This window comes from Castor canadensis, chromosome 18, assembly GCF_047511655.1.
Source record: "Castor canadensis chromosome 18, mCasCan1.hap1v2, whole genome shotgun sequence".
NCBI classification, from domain to species: Eukaryota; Metazoa; Chordata; class Mammalia; order Rodentia; family Castoridae; genus Castor; species Castor canadensis.
The window spans coordinates 8,017,428-8,035,540 of NC_133403.1; the positions used below are offsets into that span (position 1 = coordinate 8,017,428).

At 38.6% G+C, this 18,113-nt stretch overlaps 1 protein-coding gene across 1 annotated transcript in view; it reads right to left on the bottom strand.

Moving 5' to 3' along the window:
• LOC109684485 (immunoglobulin lambda-1 light chain-like) overlaps positions 1–18,113 on the bottom strand; it is a 524,269-nt gene that overhangs the window by 482,541 nt on the left and 23,615 nt on the right. The gene's annotated exons all lie outside the window — the stretch shown is intronic.

An 18,113-nucleotide genomic window follows, 5' to 3' on the forward strand; every position in this document is an offset into this window, starting at 1 on the left:
CAGTGTTTTCTGCACCATCTACATGTACTCAAAACACAGATGTCCATCATGAAATGGGATCCTATATGAGATGTGTGCACAGCAGTTAAATTTTATTTGCATATATTTTTATTCATTTATGTAGATGCACATGCATTGTTTGGGCCATTTCTCCCCCTTGACCCCCACTCTGCCTCACTTCCAGGCAAAGCTGTTCTGCCCTTATCTCTATTTTGTTAAAGAGAAGACAGAAAATAAATGCTTTGAAGAAAGACAAAGCGTTTTTGCTAGTTGAGATAAGGATAGCTATACAGAGATTCCTAGCATTGCTTCTATGTAAAAATGTATTACAACCCAAGTTGATTCATCTCTACCTGACAGTTTTGTGTATTTTTGTAAGAAATCAAAAAAGATAAATAATGAGGCTAGAAGACAAAAAACATCTTGCATCCTCTGGTAAAAAAAAACGCTAGTATTATTTCCATTGTTTGTGGAGTAATTTTATAATATAGTATGGGGCATGGTTATCATAATAACCTTAATTTAGAGATACTGTGTCTCATGGAAACAGATGGCTTTCCAACTGACAAATGGGAGATAGGGTCCCTTACCTGGAGAGCACTTAATGGGCTAAGTTGTTTTTCCTATAATGGATCGTACATACATTTGTAGTTGGATGAATGAAAGAATTACTTTTGCACAGAACGGGGAGAGCAGAAGTGAAAGTGATTCGGTTCTAGAACTCTCTCATGCAGATGTGAATCTACTGCATCACTGAGTAGATATGGGCAACTGTTTCTGAAGTTTCTGGATTCACCTTGGGGGAGTATCTTTCTCAACTCTTTAGTATCACTGAATCCCCAATACGCTAGAGACTTTTTCATTTATAGTACTGAAAGGAATTTCACCTGAGCTGTGGCTGAAGAAGTAAAATATCTGCCAACCAAGTATATGGCCTTGAGTTCAAAAACCTCAAGACCATCAAAAAATAAATGAAATGCAATGAAGGGTCTGGCACTGGAAATTCAGGAGAGAAGCTGAATCTCTATGGGTGGGGAAAAGTCAAAAAATTCAATTAATGGCACATGTTGGTTACAGGTGTTCCTTGTTTGATGTCTGGTGAAAGATATTGAGATGGAAAGCTGAAGCACAGGCTGTCTGGACAGCAGTGAGGAGGCAGCAACTGGTCAGGTGTAGGCAGAGTCTTCATGGTATGGCAGTTGAGCACCCAGCATATGGAGAAGGAGGTGGGAGCTGGAGGTCCTTTAGGGAATCCTACAGAAGGGCAAGAACTTGGGTTTTTGATCCCAGTCACTAACATATATTTTTCTGAGAAAGAATAGGAAACTGGAGGAAGAGTATTCTGGAACTAGAACACTTTGTAGTGTGGCTTTCCCTATTTTGGATAATTTTTCAACCACTGCATTTTTACATCATGTTTTTTTCCCCTCATTACTCTTTTTGTGAAATACAAATATTGTTTATGTTTGTATATTTAACAGAGCCCCGTAAGTCTCTCAGATGTTGTTCATTGTTTTTGAACATTTCTGTAAGAATATGATAGCTATACAAGGGGTTTCATTGTGACATTTTCTTATTCTCCTTCTTAAATCACCTACAACTGATCATAATATTTCATATTCATACCTGTTTAAAAATACATCAACAATTTTTTTCATTTGTTTTCTTTTTTTGGTGAGATTTCAATTATTGTGTCATTCTTTCGATGGTTATTTATTTTATATTTATTCATTTATCCATTTGGCAGTGGTGTTGCTTAAACCTGGTGTGTAGTATTTTGCTGGGCAAGTGCTTATCTAAGTTCCCAGGCCTGAATTAACATTTTTTTCAAATGATTTGATGATTCTTCTGCCTGCTCAACACTGCTGATGAACTCCTTGAGGGACTTTCCTTTATTTTAGCTCTTACCCTTCCTAGTTTCAAAACATTTTATATTTTTTTTCTAATTTCTGTGTCTTTTTTATATTTCTGGAATGCTTTTCCCAGTGTCTTTAAATTCTTTTTCTTTAGTCCCATGACTATATTTGCACAGCTAATTCAATTTTTTGTGTCAAATGATCAATATTTTTTCTTCCTCAGAAATATTTTCCGTTAATTAAATTTTTTCCTTACAAGTGAAATTTGTTTCCTTGTTCATTGGTAGGAATACACCTTTCTCAGTGTGATTTACGGAGTGATTGTTCAGTTATCTCACTAACTAGAATTTGCTGTGAAAGTCATTTTCTGATGCCACATTCTTTCTCCATCTTTCTCTGGATGAAGCAAATGTGTAAGTTGATTTCTTCCTTGCAATAGAGTTGAGTCTGATAATTTTCACTACTTCAGTAGTGATTTTACTGTGTTCTCAGGAGGAAAAATTCACATATCTTCCTCTTTCAAAACCTTCTGTGCTATTGCTCCATATCCACAAATGTTGGAAAGTTGAAATATTGATTAAATGAACTTTGAAGTAATCCATAAAGGAAAAACTCAAGGTAGTAGAACAGCAGAGATTTACTTGGCATTCAAAGACAATGCAGGATAAAAGGTTCCAAACTGTTCAGCTCAGAAAACTCCAGAGAGTATAACTCTCACCATTATGTAAAGTCATTTCAAATACCCAATACTGGGTATGGGATGGAGAAGGAACAGTGAATGAGTTTTTGATGTGTCATTTCCATGAAGTCCTTTATTGAGAAACTTCTGCAGGGAGAAGCGTAAGGCGTTCAGGTCATTGTGCTCCTGGAATTTTCTTCCTGAAACACCAGAGTGAGGACACAGCCCCTGCAACTCTCTGATTCTCTGCTACACTCCCCATATCCCCTTCTTATGGAGGGACTCTGCTTCATGCTTTCTAGGCAGGTGCTCTACTGCTCGAACCACACCTCCAGCCTTTTTTGCCCAGGATGGTATGGACCATGATCCTCATATTTGATGCTTCCTGCAAAAGCTGGGGTGACAGGCTTTCACCACCATGCCTAGATTTTTTTCCACTAATATGGGGTCTGACAAGCATTGTGCCTGGTCTGGCTTAGAAATACCATTCTCCAAATCTCAACCAACTATGTAGCTAGAATGACAAGTGTGCTCAAACATGTCTAGCTATTAGTTGACATTGGAACTCACAAACACTTTGCTCAGGCTTGCCTGGAAGCACTATCCTTCTGCTCTCAGTCTACCAAGTAGTTAGGAATAAGTTTGTAGACACTGGTGCCCAGCTCCTTGTATACTACTTATGGATGGACCTTCACCATTTTGTGAAAGATCCCAATTTCTGGATATCCCAGTCTCACTGAAGTCCTGGAGTGAGCACCAGATCCTATTGGGATATAGAAGAGAAGTGGTAATTGCAGAAAAAACTTCCAAAGGATTTAGACTGATATTGGAGCTTCCTGTGCTCAATGGGAGGTCACATACCTAGGATTAAATTACTGGGAATAGCACTATATTTCCTCAATACCTATGCAGCCACAGATCATCAGGATGGAAGGACAGTTCCAGAGATAAGCTAGAGCTAACAGGTAAAGGGGAACATGAAATCACTTTTCAGAATGTCATTACTTTTTGACTTAATTTGTACTGGACATAGTTACTGACCAGTGTGATTGAGACCACACATGTCCCTCAGTGGAGTCAGGGACTATGAATTGATAAAGGCTGAGGTCACCCATTCTTTTCTGCTCCATTGTTTCCCTGGAAGAAAACTGATTTCTGAAAAATGATTAATTCTGCTGAAAGCATGATCAAGGTGAGAAGGCCTGAAGAAATGTCCAAATTAACATTGTACCTTAGGAAGAAAATAATAATACCATTGTTCCTTGGAAAATTAGAGGTTTGGTGAAACAAATAACAACAGTAACCCTGAGCGGGATTTTGTCAGAGTCTCTGGGAGCAGTAACTGCTTCAGATCCAGAGAACAAAGGTCAGGTTATTTGTTTCAATTCTTCTTGGAGATTGTGTGCTGTATCAGTATTAGAGCTCCCAGAAAATGGACTTCAACAGCAGCCTGTCTCATTCTCAGACTGAGCACAGAGACTTGTAGAACAAGTGAATTGTTTGAGGTTTATTTAAACCCAGAGAAGTTCTTTAACTGAGTATAATCAGTAACTCAGGAGAGGCCAGGGATTTCTTGTTGATTTCTGACTGCCCCACCCCTCCCCAAGTGTAGGTTATAGAGTTCAGCACAACTGCAGAACCCAAAGGATTTGTTTGCATTGTTGAAAAAGCTCTGTGTGGAAACACCTGATTGGAAATATCTAAGATCCTGTTCAGCGCACACTAGCAATCAGGTATGACACAGCTGCAGTGTCTCCTTCAGTAAGCACAGGGCCAAGCCTTAGGATAAGGTTTCTTTAACTGAATGCTCTATATTGAGGAACTGTGCAAGAAACACAGGGAAATCCCACAGAACACCCTGTTAGTCAGTACACACACATTTCCCTGGCACAGAGACCTGAGATCCTAGGTGCTTTCTGCAACTCACCAAGTGCCTGCTTCTATTCACAAATCCAGAGATTGATTCCAATGCTGTATATCCCATTTTACATAATTATTATACTTTGTCTCTCCCTGAAGGAGTATTCCTGTCTATGAGATTTGCAAATGTGGATATAAATCACAACACAACACTTTACCTTACCTGAAAATGACACTATAAAAATCACAACACGTTTGAATATATGATTTACAACATACATACATTTTAATGTTCCATCTGTTTTTAATTAGCCAAAGGATTCAACAAACTCCATTTGTGTTTTCAAATTCAATGTTTCAGATAACTTGATTGTTTAGTATTTGATAAGTTGAGAATGTCTAGTGGAATATAAGGTCTGTGGCTGCAAAACTCACCACAAGCCATGTTATGTAAGAAAGAAGTGTGAACTGACACATAAGTTCTCTGACAAGTTTTCAGGCCTCCACTAACCACTTTATCCATTTTTCAAGTGTCTCTTCTCCAGTCCCCAAGCTTATAACTCTACATTCTTTTCTTACAATTTTTGAACTGGAGTTATTTTTGGGCTTCTGCTGGGTTGAATATTGAATGTTTTACATCATATTTCAGATTTTGAATTCCATGTTTAAAATTGTAATGCAATTCAGGTGCCAGTGGCCCAGGCTTATAACCCTAGCTACTCAGGAGGCAGAGATATGGGGATCATGATTGGGCCAATAGTTTATGACATTCTATCTCAAACAAATACATCACAAAAGAAGGGCTAGTTGAGTGGCTCAAGGTGTACGTCCTGAGTTCAAACCCCAGTTACAAAACATTTTGGTGATACATAACTTATACACTCATAGTTTCTTTGAATTCTAGCCAATGGCCTTACATCCCCCTGTAATTATGCAGGCATTTGAGGTCTGCTGTGCTCAGAATGTGCTCCACCATTCTCCTGTGACTTAAATGCAGTCACTGGAAGCACAGCGTCATCTTTTCCACTTTCTCTGCTTTAACCCCATCCATGCTTCTGGCCACCTTCCCCCAGGTATTTATCCATGGTCCTCTCCCATTCGCTAGGCTCTAAAGTCAAGTTTCATATTAGGATACAACTCAGGATCTTAAATTCAAAATAATCAGAACAATTAGGAATCATGAGGTTTGCCTCAGAGATAGCCTCGTGTGTGGGAATGCTAATCAGGTGAATATTTGTTCCAAAATTCACACGCTGACTTTGTCATATGCAGCAGCCTAAATTCAGCCTGTGTATATACAGCAGTGACAAAACAGAAGAAAATCATAATTCTGAAGGAGCTTAGTCCTTGTCGAGAGACACACAATAACATTTACAGAGACAATCTTGGTGGACATCTGGATCCCATTCCTATCTCCTGAGACTCCCTCACTTTCCATGGGGTATCACCGTTACATGTCTCTACATTTTGTCCACAGCCTTGCTTCAGGCTCCAAATTTCCTGATTCAAGTCTAGGTTCTTCAGGTTAGCTCCCCATCCATTGACTATATTGACTTTTTAAACAAATGGATAATGAATTAATAAATTTCATTCTGCTCACTTAAGAGTTTCTTTGTGTGTTTTGCTTTCGGATACATCACATTGAGCTCTTTTACTTAGTAAAATGTATTTTAGGAGAAGAATTGATAATAATAAGGCATGTATTCTCACTGTTGTAGCACTAGAAGTTGTAAGTTACCTCTTCAAGGTTAATGTAGATTCTAAGATTTAGGATGGAGGCCCTGGTATGTAGAATCAATCTATGATCACTCGACAATTGAAGAAGAATTTTCACAACAGGTTGTCTTCTCAGTATGATTGGAATCAGGGTTGCATATTGTGCACCATAGAATTTCTTTTCAGAGTCAAGCTCGTGTGAATACATTTCCTGCAGGTTAACTCCCAAATATTTACAAATATTTCCGAATCACATGGAAAGAAATTTATTATGGAGAACTATGTGTAAGTATAAAAATTAATGTTATTTTAACCTAAATAAAACACAGTCAGAGGCCAGCATCTAAGAAGACCATGTTTTTCCCACTTGCCTTCTGCCTGTGTCACTGTGAGACACATCACTGTGCCAGGTCACACAGCAATATTCAGCCTCATCCTCAGGCTGCAGCCTAGACATGTGCAGAATCCCTCCACTGGGTGAGGTATCTTTGGTTCCAGAGAAGTGGCTGGGGATGCCAGAGCCTTGGTGCTTGTTTGAGTCTAAGCAGTGATGCAGGAGGTCCGTGGGAGAACTCCCTGGTATTTGCTGTTACCAGATTATAACATAGCTTCCAACAATGAGGATGCAGGCAAATTCTGCAGATGCTCCAGGAGATGCAGAGAGGGAGGTTGATTGAGTCAGTACAAGCTGGGAAAAGAAACCTGTAAATCCACAGACACAGAGAAGATGAGGTAGACATCACAGTAAAATTTCTACTTACTCACCATTAACCCATGGGACTCATGGATTCTGAGCTTGAATATTTCATTCAGACTGGAAATTTCAAGTTGGTCACCACAGTCTCTCATTACTTGGGCTCTGGCAGAAGAGGAGGACAAGGAGAAGTGTCCAAGCCATGGTGGACATAGCACTCTAATCCTAACAATGGGGCTGGGCTGACTATGGGAACATTTTCTTTCCCACCCTCTTCAGAGGTGAGGCTGTTCGTGCAAATGTATTCCTGTCATGAATGCACCAGCCGGTCACTGACAGTTGGTGCTTCACACAGATCACTGCCAAATTAAGGGCATAAGGTAAGCTTTCCTCCATGGGTGTCTTGGGAAGAGCAGATTCTGCAAAGACAGAAAGGTTATGGCTTATTATTCTCTGTCAGTGGGTACAGGGTCCAGCTCCAATGCCATGGCTTCAATCACTTTCAGTTAGTGTACTGTATTGAGCATCTATTTGGGGCCAATTGTTCAGTCCCACAGCACCATCTCCTGGTTACAGGACAATCATTTGTCCAGGGTCCTCACCTGAGAACCCATCTGGATTTTGCTGCTTACCACCTAATTCTATTGGGTAACATATCCATGATCTATTTATCAAGTACAATGATTTTAACACATTGTGTATAATTTCCATAGTTTCTAAATCCCAGCTAAATTTCCTCTCTATAGGATTTGAGAATAGATAGAGGTTGGAAGGATAGATAGATAGATAGATAGATAATACCATAAAACATAATAAGCCCAGAGAAGCTGCAAAAATCCCATTCCTTCATTAATACACAATTCAGAATATACATACATTTAACTGCCCTACACCCTGTGAATTAATCAATGGAGTCAAATTTCATCACATTAGTTTACTATTGCTTCTATTTACATTTTTAATGAACTAATTTGTACTAACTGATAAAGAAAAATTTACTGCTAAGAATGTTATTAAATAATCAAGTTCAGATTGGTACATAAATTCTTTAGCAATCATTTTTCCCACCATTTTAGTCTTCTCTCAGTGGGCAATTGTCTCTTGTTGACACTTAGCTAACAAATCATTACTTTTTCACATGTTTTCCCATTTAGGTCAGTTGTGAGATTTCAGTAGATTTGAATATTAAAATCTGTCTGACTGAAAAATATGTAAAAATCTGTCCGGTATTATGGTAGATTTGAGCTCTGCATTTACTGTTTGTTGTTAAATAACTTCTTACTTTCTAGTTATTTGAATGTTTTCAGATATTCATAGAACTTGCTTACATTCCAGTACCATTGCTCATGGGAGTTGGCTTCCTTCCTCAGTGTTTTCTCCATGGTATAAATGTATTTGGTGTTTCCATTCTTAAAACCTGGAGACCATCATGTCCTTCTTCATGTTCTCCACATGAAGACATGAAATCCAATCCATCTTACTTAACACCATCCCTAGGGTGCTTACATAATTTCTCCTGTTCCTTAAATACTAACATCAAGTTTCTTGTTTAATACCTCCTCTTCAATTAACTCAAGACCCCAAACTCAAATTGTCCAGTCACCAGTAGTAATCACGAACTTTGCCTCTGATCTGTGCATCTCATTGAAATCCCATTCATGTGAAGTCACATACTCATTCCATAAACCTATGTTGAGTTGAACCTTTTGGGTCAGGCTGTGTCCTGTGCTTTGGGTAATGAAACGAAAATACTCCATTCTCAGGGGGCTTAATTCCTAGTATGGGGAAAATACAAAGAAATGTGCAATGAGACAAGGTTCAAATGTGGCTGACACCATTGGTCCCATACTAACTGGTATTTCAAGCTTCCTGTTCAGTCTTTGGGGTCACTTGCTTCCTTCTAGATATGACACTGTATATCTGTACAATTACTTCACAGCTGTTCCTCTGTTAGTACACATTCCTTCTCCTTTGCTCATATCTGCAAGCAGGTAGACATCATTTGTCTCCTACACTGAATAGAATCTCTCTGTTTGCCTTTTGACCATTTCACCTCACCTTATTTTCTTCCTGTCACAATATTTAGAGATATAATTCATATTCGTTTGTCTTTGGATGATGGTGGAGGCTTCACTCAAAAGCTCAGGAAAGGTAAGCCTTCCCTCCCCATGCCCAATTCCCTTTTACTTTATTTTGCACATCAGGCACTTTCTGTGCACATTTAGTTCATGGAAAGCAGGTAGAATCGAGGAAAATAATGTGTGCAACACTAATCCTTTGGGTGTGAACAAGGTCATATTGTGTGCTTTTCTTTGTGGGGGGAAGTTCATCAGTCATGAGTTTATGTGACTGCAGAAAATGTGCACATGAAGGTATTTGTGCCGTGAGTGTACCTGTTTTAATCTGTCCAACTGGAAAGCAGACCACAGCATGTGAGTGGTAACAATTGCACATGTCAGTATGTAAATTCTAAATTTTGAAAATAGCATAAAGAAACGTGTTGCTCCAAGTGGAAATGGTTTTTAGGACATGAAAGGGATCATTGTCATGCTGAGGATGTAGTTCAGAGACAGACTGCTTGCCTATTTTGCAGAGCCCTGTATTCAGTCCTCAGCATCACACAAAGAAAGTATTTTAACAAGCATCAAAAATGTTCATCGTCTTCATCAAAGTAAGCCAAACTCAGTAAGACAAATACTGCATTTTTTCCTCATAAGCATAATCTAGACATAAAATTGTAACAAAAACTGACATAAATATAGAGGAGGACTCTTTAAGAGCAAGCTATTGGGAGAAGTGAGCACAGAGGTAGAAGATTGGAGATTAATGTGATAAACCAGATAGACAGATAGACAGACATAGATATAGTTTGTGTATGTAGGTTGTCTGTGTTTCTTTTCATATATATAAGTATATATATATATGAATATATGAAAATTAAACTCATTAAAATTGTAAAACATGGGAGGGATAAGAGTAATAGAGGGGAAGAATATGATGAAAGTAAATTATATGGCTTTATGATAATTACAAAAAGTTCTTTGACAATTAATGTACAGTAATAAAACTATCATTCTCTTCTATATGTATTGAATTACAATAATACTTAGGAAAATGGTAAGACTCAAAGCAGGGTTACTAGGCTCCTGCAGAACTGTGAGTCAGGACTATGACTGAGAAGTGGGCAGCAGGCAGATCAACCAGAATTCATGATGTATCTCTCTTCCACATTCACTACAATACTATGGTTATAATGTGCTGTCTGCAGTGCCAGGGTCTGCACAAAAATTATGGTCAGCAGCACAATCTTGTGGATATATTTGGATGGAGGTATTGATTGAGACCAGAGCAGGATCTGAGAAGAAAATTGAGATCACTCATCCTTAGATTCCATAACACCACTACTACCTTTTCACATCAGAAATGGAGAGTCCTTCCATGTGCTGTTCAGAGACCAATCCTTCCAACCACTGTACTTGATACTTGGGGTGCAAATGAGTTTGTCTGTTTAACCTAGGGTGGCAGATGCACAAAACAGATTTACCAGCATCAACTAGGAAAGGAAGAATGTAAATGGACCACATTACTGCCCAAATTCGATGGCAAGTGAACAATTGATGGAGGGAAAGGGCAACCAATTTTCTCTGAAAAGTTCCCTATGAATGATGTGACCACTGTCCAACCCTGGCCTGTGAAGACAGAGAGGAAGGTCAGGAGCAGACAGGCCATGGTGCAGTGACCCAGAAATCTTTCCTTCTTGTACCTTTGCAGAGGCTGCTCTTCTGGTGTTCTCAAGCACTCTGCCTGGGACAGGGTGGGAATTTTCATGAATTTGAGAAGCTCAGGAAGATGTGACACAGGTGGTAGAAATTTAAGCCTCAATAACAAATCCTACTTGTGTCCAAGTGTATTGTACATTTGCTGGTTCAGTGGAGCCTGTGATAAGTCAGGATTCAGCCATGGACTTTAAGGATGTCATAGTTTGTTCTCATGTATATCTGAGTGACTTTTAAAATCTCCATAAGTCTAAGATTCTAAGACTCTAAACAGGATCTCTTTTGAACTCCTCCCTAAGCAAAAGACTCATAGTTGGCCTTGATCTAGCATCTATATAGTTGTCCAGTTAACAGGGAGTTTTCCATTTAACCTGTACACATCATGAATACTTAGCATGTGATAGTGCTGTGAATCGATTTAACTCTGCCCAAAAGGTGTCCATGCTCTCAAACAACCACATCCTTCCCAGGAGCCTATAAACACAGACATTTGGAAATTAAATGCATGTTTGTATATGGTGAATGGAATACCCATCTATAACAAGTTGAATACCAATAATTTCTTACTTAGAAGCAGGTAAGTAGAAGAGAAACCTAAGATTCAGGGTTAAATGGGTCCAATAACGTTGAGGAAATCTACTCTAAACCTGTTAGAATTTTCATGCATTTGAGCTCCACTGGAAGTACCTCACACATGTGGTAGGAATTTTAGACTTATAATGAACCCTTCGTGTGTCTAGGTATATTCTTCCCTTGCTAGCCTGATGCACAAGGATTCAGACAAGGATTCTAAAGGTGTCACATGTTCTCGTGCATGTCTGAGTGATTTCATAAAACTCCATTTACCAACTGACCTTATGTGTCTACAAAAGATCTCTCCTCACTCCTTCCTAAGCAGATGACTCACAGAAGTCCTTTATTTAGTGTCTCTCACATTGTCCAAATTAACAGGAAGATTGTCCACCTATTCTCATCATGAATATTCATCTTGTGCCATGTCTGAATCTGTTTTACTGTACCCACAAAGTATACAACCCTATATACTAATTCCTTCCCAGTTGCTTATAAATCCAAACATTCACATATTAAAGATCATCTGCATATAGTGAATGGAATACTCATATATAACTAGTTGAATGTCACTAATTTATTACTTAAAAGGACAGAAAAGTAGAAGAGAAACCTGGGTTTTGGGATGAGCTGGTTCCCCCAAGATTGAGGAAATCTGCTCACAGGTGGGTAGAAAATTTCAGTATATGTAGCTAAGTATATTCTTCCCTTTGCTCCCATTTCCCATCTAAAGTCAAAAACACCATATGAAGAGACACAGAGCTCTTCATATGTACATATACCTGCTCTCTGTTGTCCAGTTCTGAGAAGCTCAGCCATATTTGCACCTCTTCTGAACTTTGTGTCTTCAGCTCAGTGTGACCCTCAAGGTCATATGGAGCTCCATCAACTTGTAGGCCAAAAATTGCCTCAGAGAGAAATCTCTGGCAGGAGTGAGCTTATCTTTGTGTAGCATGTGCATTTATGCACATGTGAACCTGTGTGTGCTTCTCTTCTCTGAGTCAAATGAACTGGATCTACCTCCCTAATATGTAGGTCTGAAGACAGTTGTTTCATGTATTTGTTTCTAACTTGGAGTTCCTGCTGTGAGTGCTGAACTATGTTATTCCTGAATCAAGTCCACAGAGGTAACTTGACATGCCTGGATATAATATTTTGGCCCTGTGCTTTTCTTATTGTTTTATCAGAATATGGTAAATTTTAGCTCATCATGATTCATTTATGCAGTAGGTCTTACAGATCTGTGCTCTCATTCATGTCTATTAAGAATCATTTAGCATTTTGCTCTGTAAATTAATGTTTTTGGTTTTCAATAATATTGTGGAAGTCTGTGCATTGGGTTCAAATATATTGCATGCCTTTTAAAATTTGTATTAGCATGTATGAAATCATGTCAAAATGATTTCATTGTGATGAAGTCATACATGCAAACAGTACTTTTTCCTCTACTGGCCTTCTGGAATTTCTATTTGTGTATGTTTGTACACTGGAATGCATTACAAGGGTCTCACCAGTTCTGTACATTTTTTTTACAATTCTTATTTCTTTATGTTATTCACAAAGGATAATACCAAATGACTTCCCTAGGTTCAATAATTATTGAGAATGACTTTCTTTTTTGTTGTTTATTTTTCTCTTTTTACTTTTTTTCCTTTATTGTTGTGTGGGTGGGGGTACTTTGTGGCATTTACACAGGTTATTATAGTGTATCCTATATAACATTACCCATTTGACCAGCAATCTTCCTACATAATCTTTTAATGCTTCTGACATAAACTTCTTTTGTGCTTTGGTCATGAATACAATAAAAGATTTGATATCTTTTTAAAGTTATAACAGGAGGATTCCAAGATGGCTGCTAGAGGTAGGAAGCAGAAAGCGACCCTCCTATAGTAAAATCTTGGAGAGATGCTGGAGACACACTTTGCAGGCATAATCACCGAGAAAAGGCATAACTTTGACCCCTCCACATCTCCAGCCGGTGCAGAGAATCTCCACTTCACGTTAAATGGAGAAACGAGGAGGGCCCCCTGGGGCCGCCAGTGGCCGGCGCCCATACGGCTTGGGAAGACTCGGACCAGGTGAGCTTCGCAGTACTGCGGTGCCCCCACAGACAAGCCTGGACCTGAGCAGCATAGCCCCCTGGACAGACTGACCTCCACCCGGGAAAAAAAACAGAAACTGAGTAATAAGCAATAAGAACAGTTAAGACACGTTGGAAAGAGGGTGGGGCGCCCTGAGCGCTGAAGATTGGGGGAAGGGAATCCTTCCTGGAACTGTAAATAAACAAGCCAAGTGGGCTGGAAAGCCTCTGGTGGGAGCGGGGTGCGCACCCAGCAACCAGGAGCAGGAAAGCTTGTGAGAGGAGGGAAGACCCACTTCCCACATGAACTGTAAACAAACATGGCGGCTGGCAGGAGCAGCAGCACCGCCCAGTAAGCAGGAGCAGGAAAGCTTCTGAAAGTGGCAGTGGGAGGAAAACTTCAGAGGAGAGGGGGGAAGACCCACCTCCCACATGAACTGTAAATAAACACGCAGGCCTGACAACACAGGGGGCACTGTCACCTTTCCCAGTGCTTGGAAAGGGGAAAGCCTGTAGCAGAGGCTCCCGCACAGGAGAACTCTGAGCAAACAAAGCCTGTGGGACCAGGTGAATGCTAAGTTCACCCCAGAGATCTGCATAAATAACGCCGCCAGGTACAGGCTGAGAGCAGCAGGCAGGCAACCCACAGTTTCAGATACCACTCTCAGAACTGTCTCCAGATGCTTTTTTTCTTTTTCTCCCTACTTTTGATGAGAGAACAACCAAATTACACCTGCAAGCCGAAAAACTTACTGAAACTGTACTGCGTTTGAACTAGGGACACTTGGTGGGGCTTTGTGTGTGTGTGTGTGTGTGTGTGTGTGTGTGTGTGTGAGTGTGTAGTTTTATTCTACTTTATGCATCCCCTTTGATGAGACAACTACAGAACAACATCTGAGGCACCAACTCCAGGACTGGAGATTGAGTCGGACACCCAAATTATTAAGACTGAAACTGCATTGCATAAAACTTGGACTTTTTTTTTTTTCCATTTTATTTTAATTCATTTTTATATATAGATATTACTTTCATTTACTTATTTTTTATTTTTTTTATCTTTGATTTTCAATCCTCTCTCTGTCTCTCTAATGTCTGTTCAGCTTACTGTCAATTAGTACACTAACACTCCCTGTTTATACCTTTGAAACTTTCTTGTCTGATACTTTGTTCTGCTTTCTCCCTCTTGTCTGTATATTTGTTTTCCCCTTTTCTTTAACTACTTGCTTTCCATCTCAGCTCACTCTTCCATTCTCAATATTACCATTGTTATTATTACAAGCTAGAAAATACTTAATTGCACACAGTACAGGGACAGTAACAACACCAAGGACAATGACGGGAAGACAGAAAAAACAGGGAAACCAGTTTCCCCACAGTAAAAAATCAGTACAGGTACCAGAGGGGAATGAAGAGAACAGAAACTCAGATCCAGACTCCAACAAAATGAAGATAAACTATGCCAAAGGACCCAATGAAGCCCACAAGAATAATTTAAAAGAAGACATACTACAAGTACTCAATGAGAATTTTATAGAAATGATACTGGATAGGGTCAACCAAAATGTACAGGAGACACTCAAGAAATTCCAAGACAATAAAAATAGAGAATTTGAAAAAGCAAAAGAAGAAATAAAGGAAACCATAGAAGCACTATATAAACACCAAAGTGAAAGAGAGAATACAATGAATAAATGGATAAATGAACTCAGGACAAAAATAGACAACAATAAAGAAGAAAACTGCCAGGATATGGAAAACCTCAGAAAAAAGAACGAAACAGAACTGCAAAACAAAACGGAAGGCCAATCCAGCAGAATAGAACAAACAGAAGACAGAATCTCAGAACTTGAAGATGAAATGGTAATTAAAGGAAAAACCGAAGAACTATTAATTAAACAACTCAAGACCTGTGAAAAGAAAATGCAAGAACTCACTGACTCCATCAAAAGACCAAACTTGAGAATCATGGGCATCGAAGAAGGAGAAGAGATGCAAGTGAAGGGAATGTGTAATATATTCAACAAAATAATAACGGAAAATTTCATAAATCTAGAAAAAGATATTACCATACAAATGCAAGAGGCCTCCAGGACACCAAACAGACCAGATCAAAATAGAACTACTCCATGACATATCATCATTAAAACAACAAGTTCAGAAACTAAGGAAAGAATATTGAAGGCTGTAAGAGAGAAAAAACAAGTAACATACAAAGGTAAACCCATCAAAATCACAGCAGACTTCTCAACAGAAACATTAAAAGCAAGAAGAGCGTGGGGTGAGATCTTCCGGGCACTGAATGAAAATAACTTCAACCCCAGGGTACTCTACCCTGCAAAGCTATCATTCAAAATAGATGGAGCAATAAAAGTCTTCCATGATAAGCTGAAACTAAAACAATAAGTGACCACAAAGCCACCATTACAAAAGATTCTGCAAGGGATCCTGCACACAGAAAGTGACACCCAACTTAACCATGAAAAGGCAGACAGCACCAAACCACAGGATAAGAAAAAGCAAGACAGTAGAGAGTAACATCAAGTTAGGTACACACAATCAAACCTTCAAACAACTAAGACAACTAAATGGCAGGAATCACCACATACCTATCAGTACTAACACTTAATGTTAATGGACTTAATTCTCCCATCAAAAGACACTGTTTGACAAAATGGATTAAAAAAGAAGATCCAACAATTTGTTGCTTACAGGAGACTCATCTCACCGACAGAAATAAGCATATGCTTAGGATGAAAGGCTGGAAGAAGATTTACCAAGCCAATGGCCCCCGAAAACAGGCAGGAGTAGCAATACTTATCTCTGACAAAGTAGACTTCAAACCTACATTGATCAAACGAGATAAAGAAGGACATTCCATACTAATAAAAGGGGAAATAGACCAAAAGGAAATAATAATCATCAATCTGTATGCACCCAATGTCAACACACCCAATTTCACCAAACATACCCTGAAAGACCTAAAAGCATATATAAATGCCAACACAGTGGTTGTGGGAGACTTTAACACTCCATTATCATCAATAGATAGGTCATCCAAACAAAAACTCAATAAAGAAATCCAAGATCTAAAATATGCAATAGATCAAGTGGACCTAGTAGATGTCTACAGAACATTTCATCCAACCTCTACACAAAATACATTCTTCTCAGCAGCCCATGGAACCTTCTCCAAAATAGATCATATCCTAGGGCACAAAGCAAGCCTCAGCAAATATAAGAAAATAGAAATAATACCTTGCATACTATCTGACCACAATGCAGTAAAAGTAGAATTCAACAACAAAAGTAAAGACAAAAAACATGCAAACAGCTGGAAACTAAATAACTCATTACTTAATGAAGAATGGATCATCGATGCAATAAAAGAGGAAATTAAAAAGTTCCTGGAAGTCAATGAAAATAAAACACAACTTACCGGAACCTATGGGACACAGCTAAGGCAGTCTTGAAAGGAAAGTTTATAGCCATGAGTGCATATATTAAAAAGATTAAAAGACCCCAAATCAATGACCTAATGATACATCTCAAACTCCTAGAAAAACAAGAACAAGCAAATCCCAAAACAAATAGGAGAGAAATAATGAAAATAAGAGCTGAAATCAACGAAATAGAAACCAAAAAAACCATACAAAGAATTAATGAAACAAAAAGTTGGTTCTTTGAAAAAATAAACAAGATCAATAGAACCCTGGCAAACCTGATTAAAATGAGGAGAGAAAAAACCCAAATTAGTAGAATTAAAAATGCAAAAGGGGAGATAACAACAAACACCATGGAAGTCCAGGAAATCATCAGAGACTACTTTGAGAACCTATATTCAAATAAATTTGACAATCTAAAAGAAATGGACAGATTTCTAGATACATATGATCATCCAAAACTGAACCAAGAGGAAATTAATCACCTGAATAGACCTATAACACAAAATGAAATTGAAGTAGCAATTAAGAGTCTCCCCAAAAAGAAAAGTCCAGGACCTGATGGATTCTCTGCTGAATTCTATCAGACCTTTAAAGAAGAACTGATACCAACCCTCCTTAAACCGTTCCACGAAATAGAAAGGAAAGGAAAACTGCCAAACACATTTTATGAAGCCAGTATTACACTTATCCCAAAACCAGGCAAAGACACCTCCAAAAAGGGGAACTATAGGCCAATCTCCTTAATGAACTTGATGCAAAAATCCTCAACAAAATAATGGCAAACTGAATTCAGCAACACATCAAAAAGATTATTCACCACGACCAAGTAGGCTTCATCCCAGGGATGCAGGGGTGGTTCAACATACGAAAATCAATAAACATAATAAACCACATTAACAGAAGCAAAGACAAAAACCACTGATCATCTCAATAGATGCAGAAAAAACCTTTGATGAGATCCAACATCATTTTATGATAAAAGCTCTAAGAAAACTAGGAATAGAAGGAAAGTTCCTCAACATTATAAAAGCTATATATGACAAACCTACAGCCAGCATTATACTTAATGGAGAAAAACTAAAACCATTCCCTCTAAAATCAGGAACCAGACAAGGATGCCCACTATCTCCACTCCTATTCAACATAGTACTGGAATTCCTAGCCAGAGCAATTAGGCAAGAAGAAGGAATAAAAGGAATACAAATAGGTAAAGAAACTGTCAAAATATCCCTGTTTGCAGATGACATGATCCTATACCTTAAAGACCCAAAAAACTCTACTCAGAAGCTTCTAGACATCATCAATACCTACAGCAAGGTACCAGGATATAAAATCAACATAGAAAAATCATTAGCATTTCTATACACTAACAAAGAGCAAACTGAAAAAGAATGTATGAAAACAATTCCATTTACAATAGCCTCAAACAAAATCAA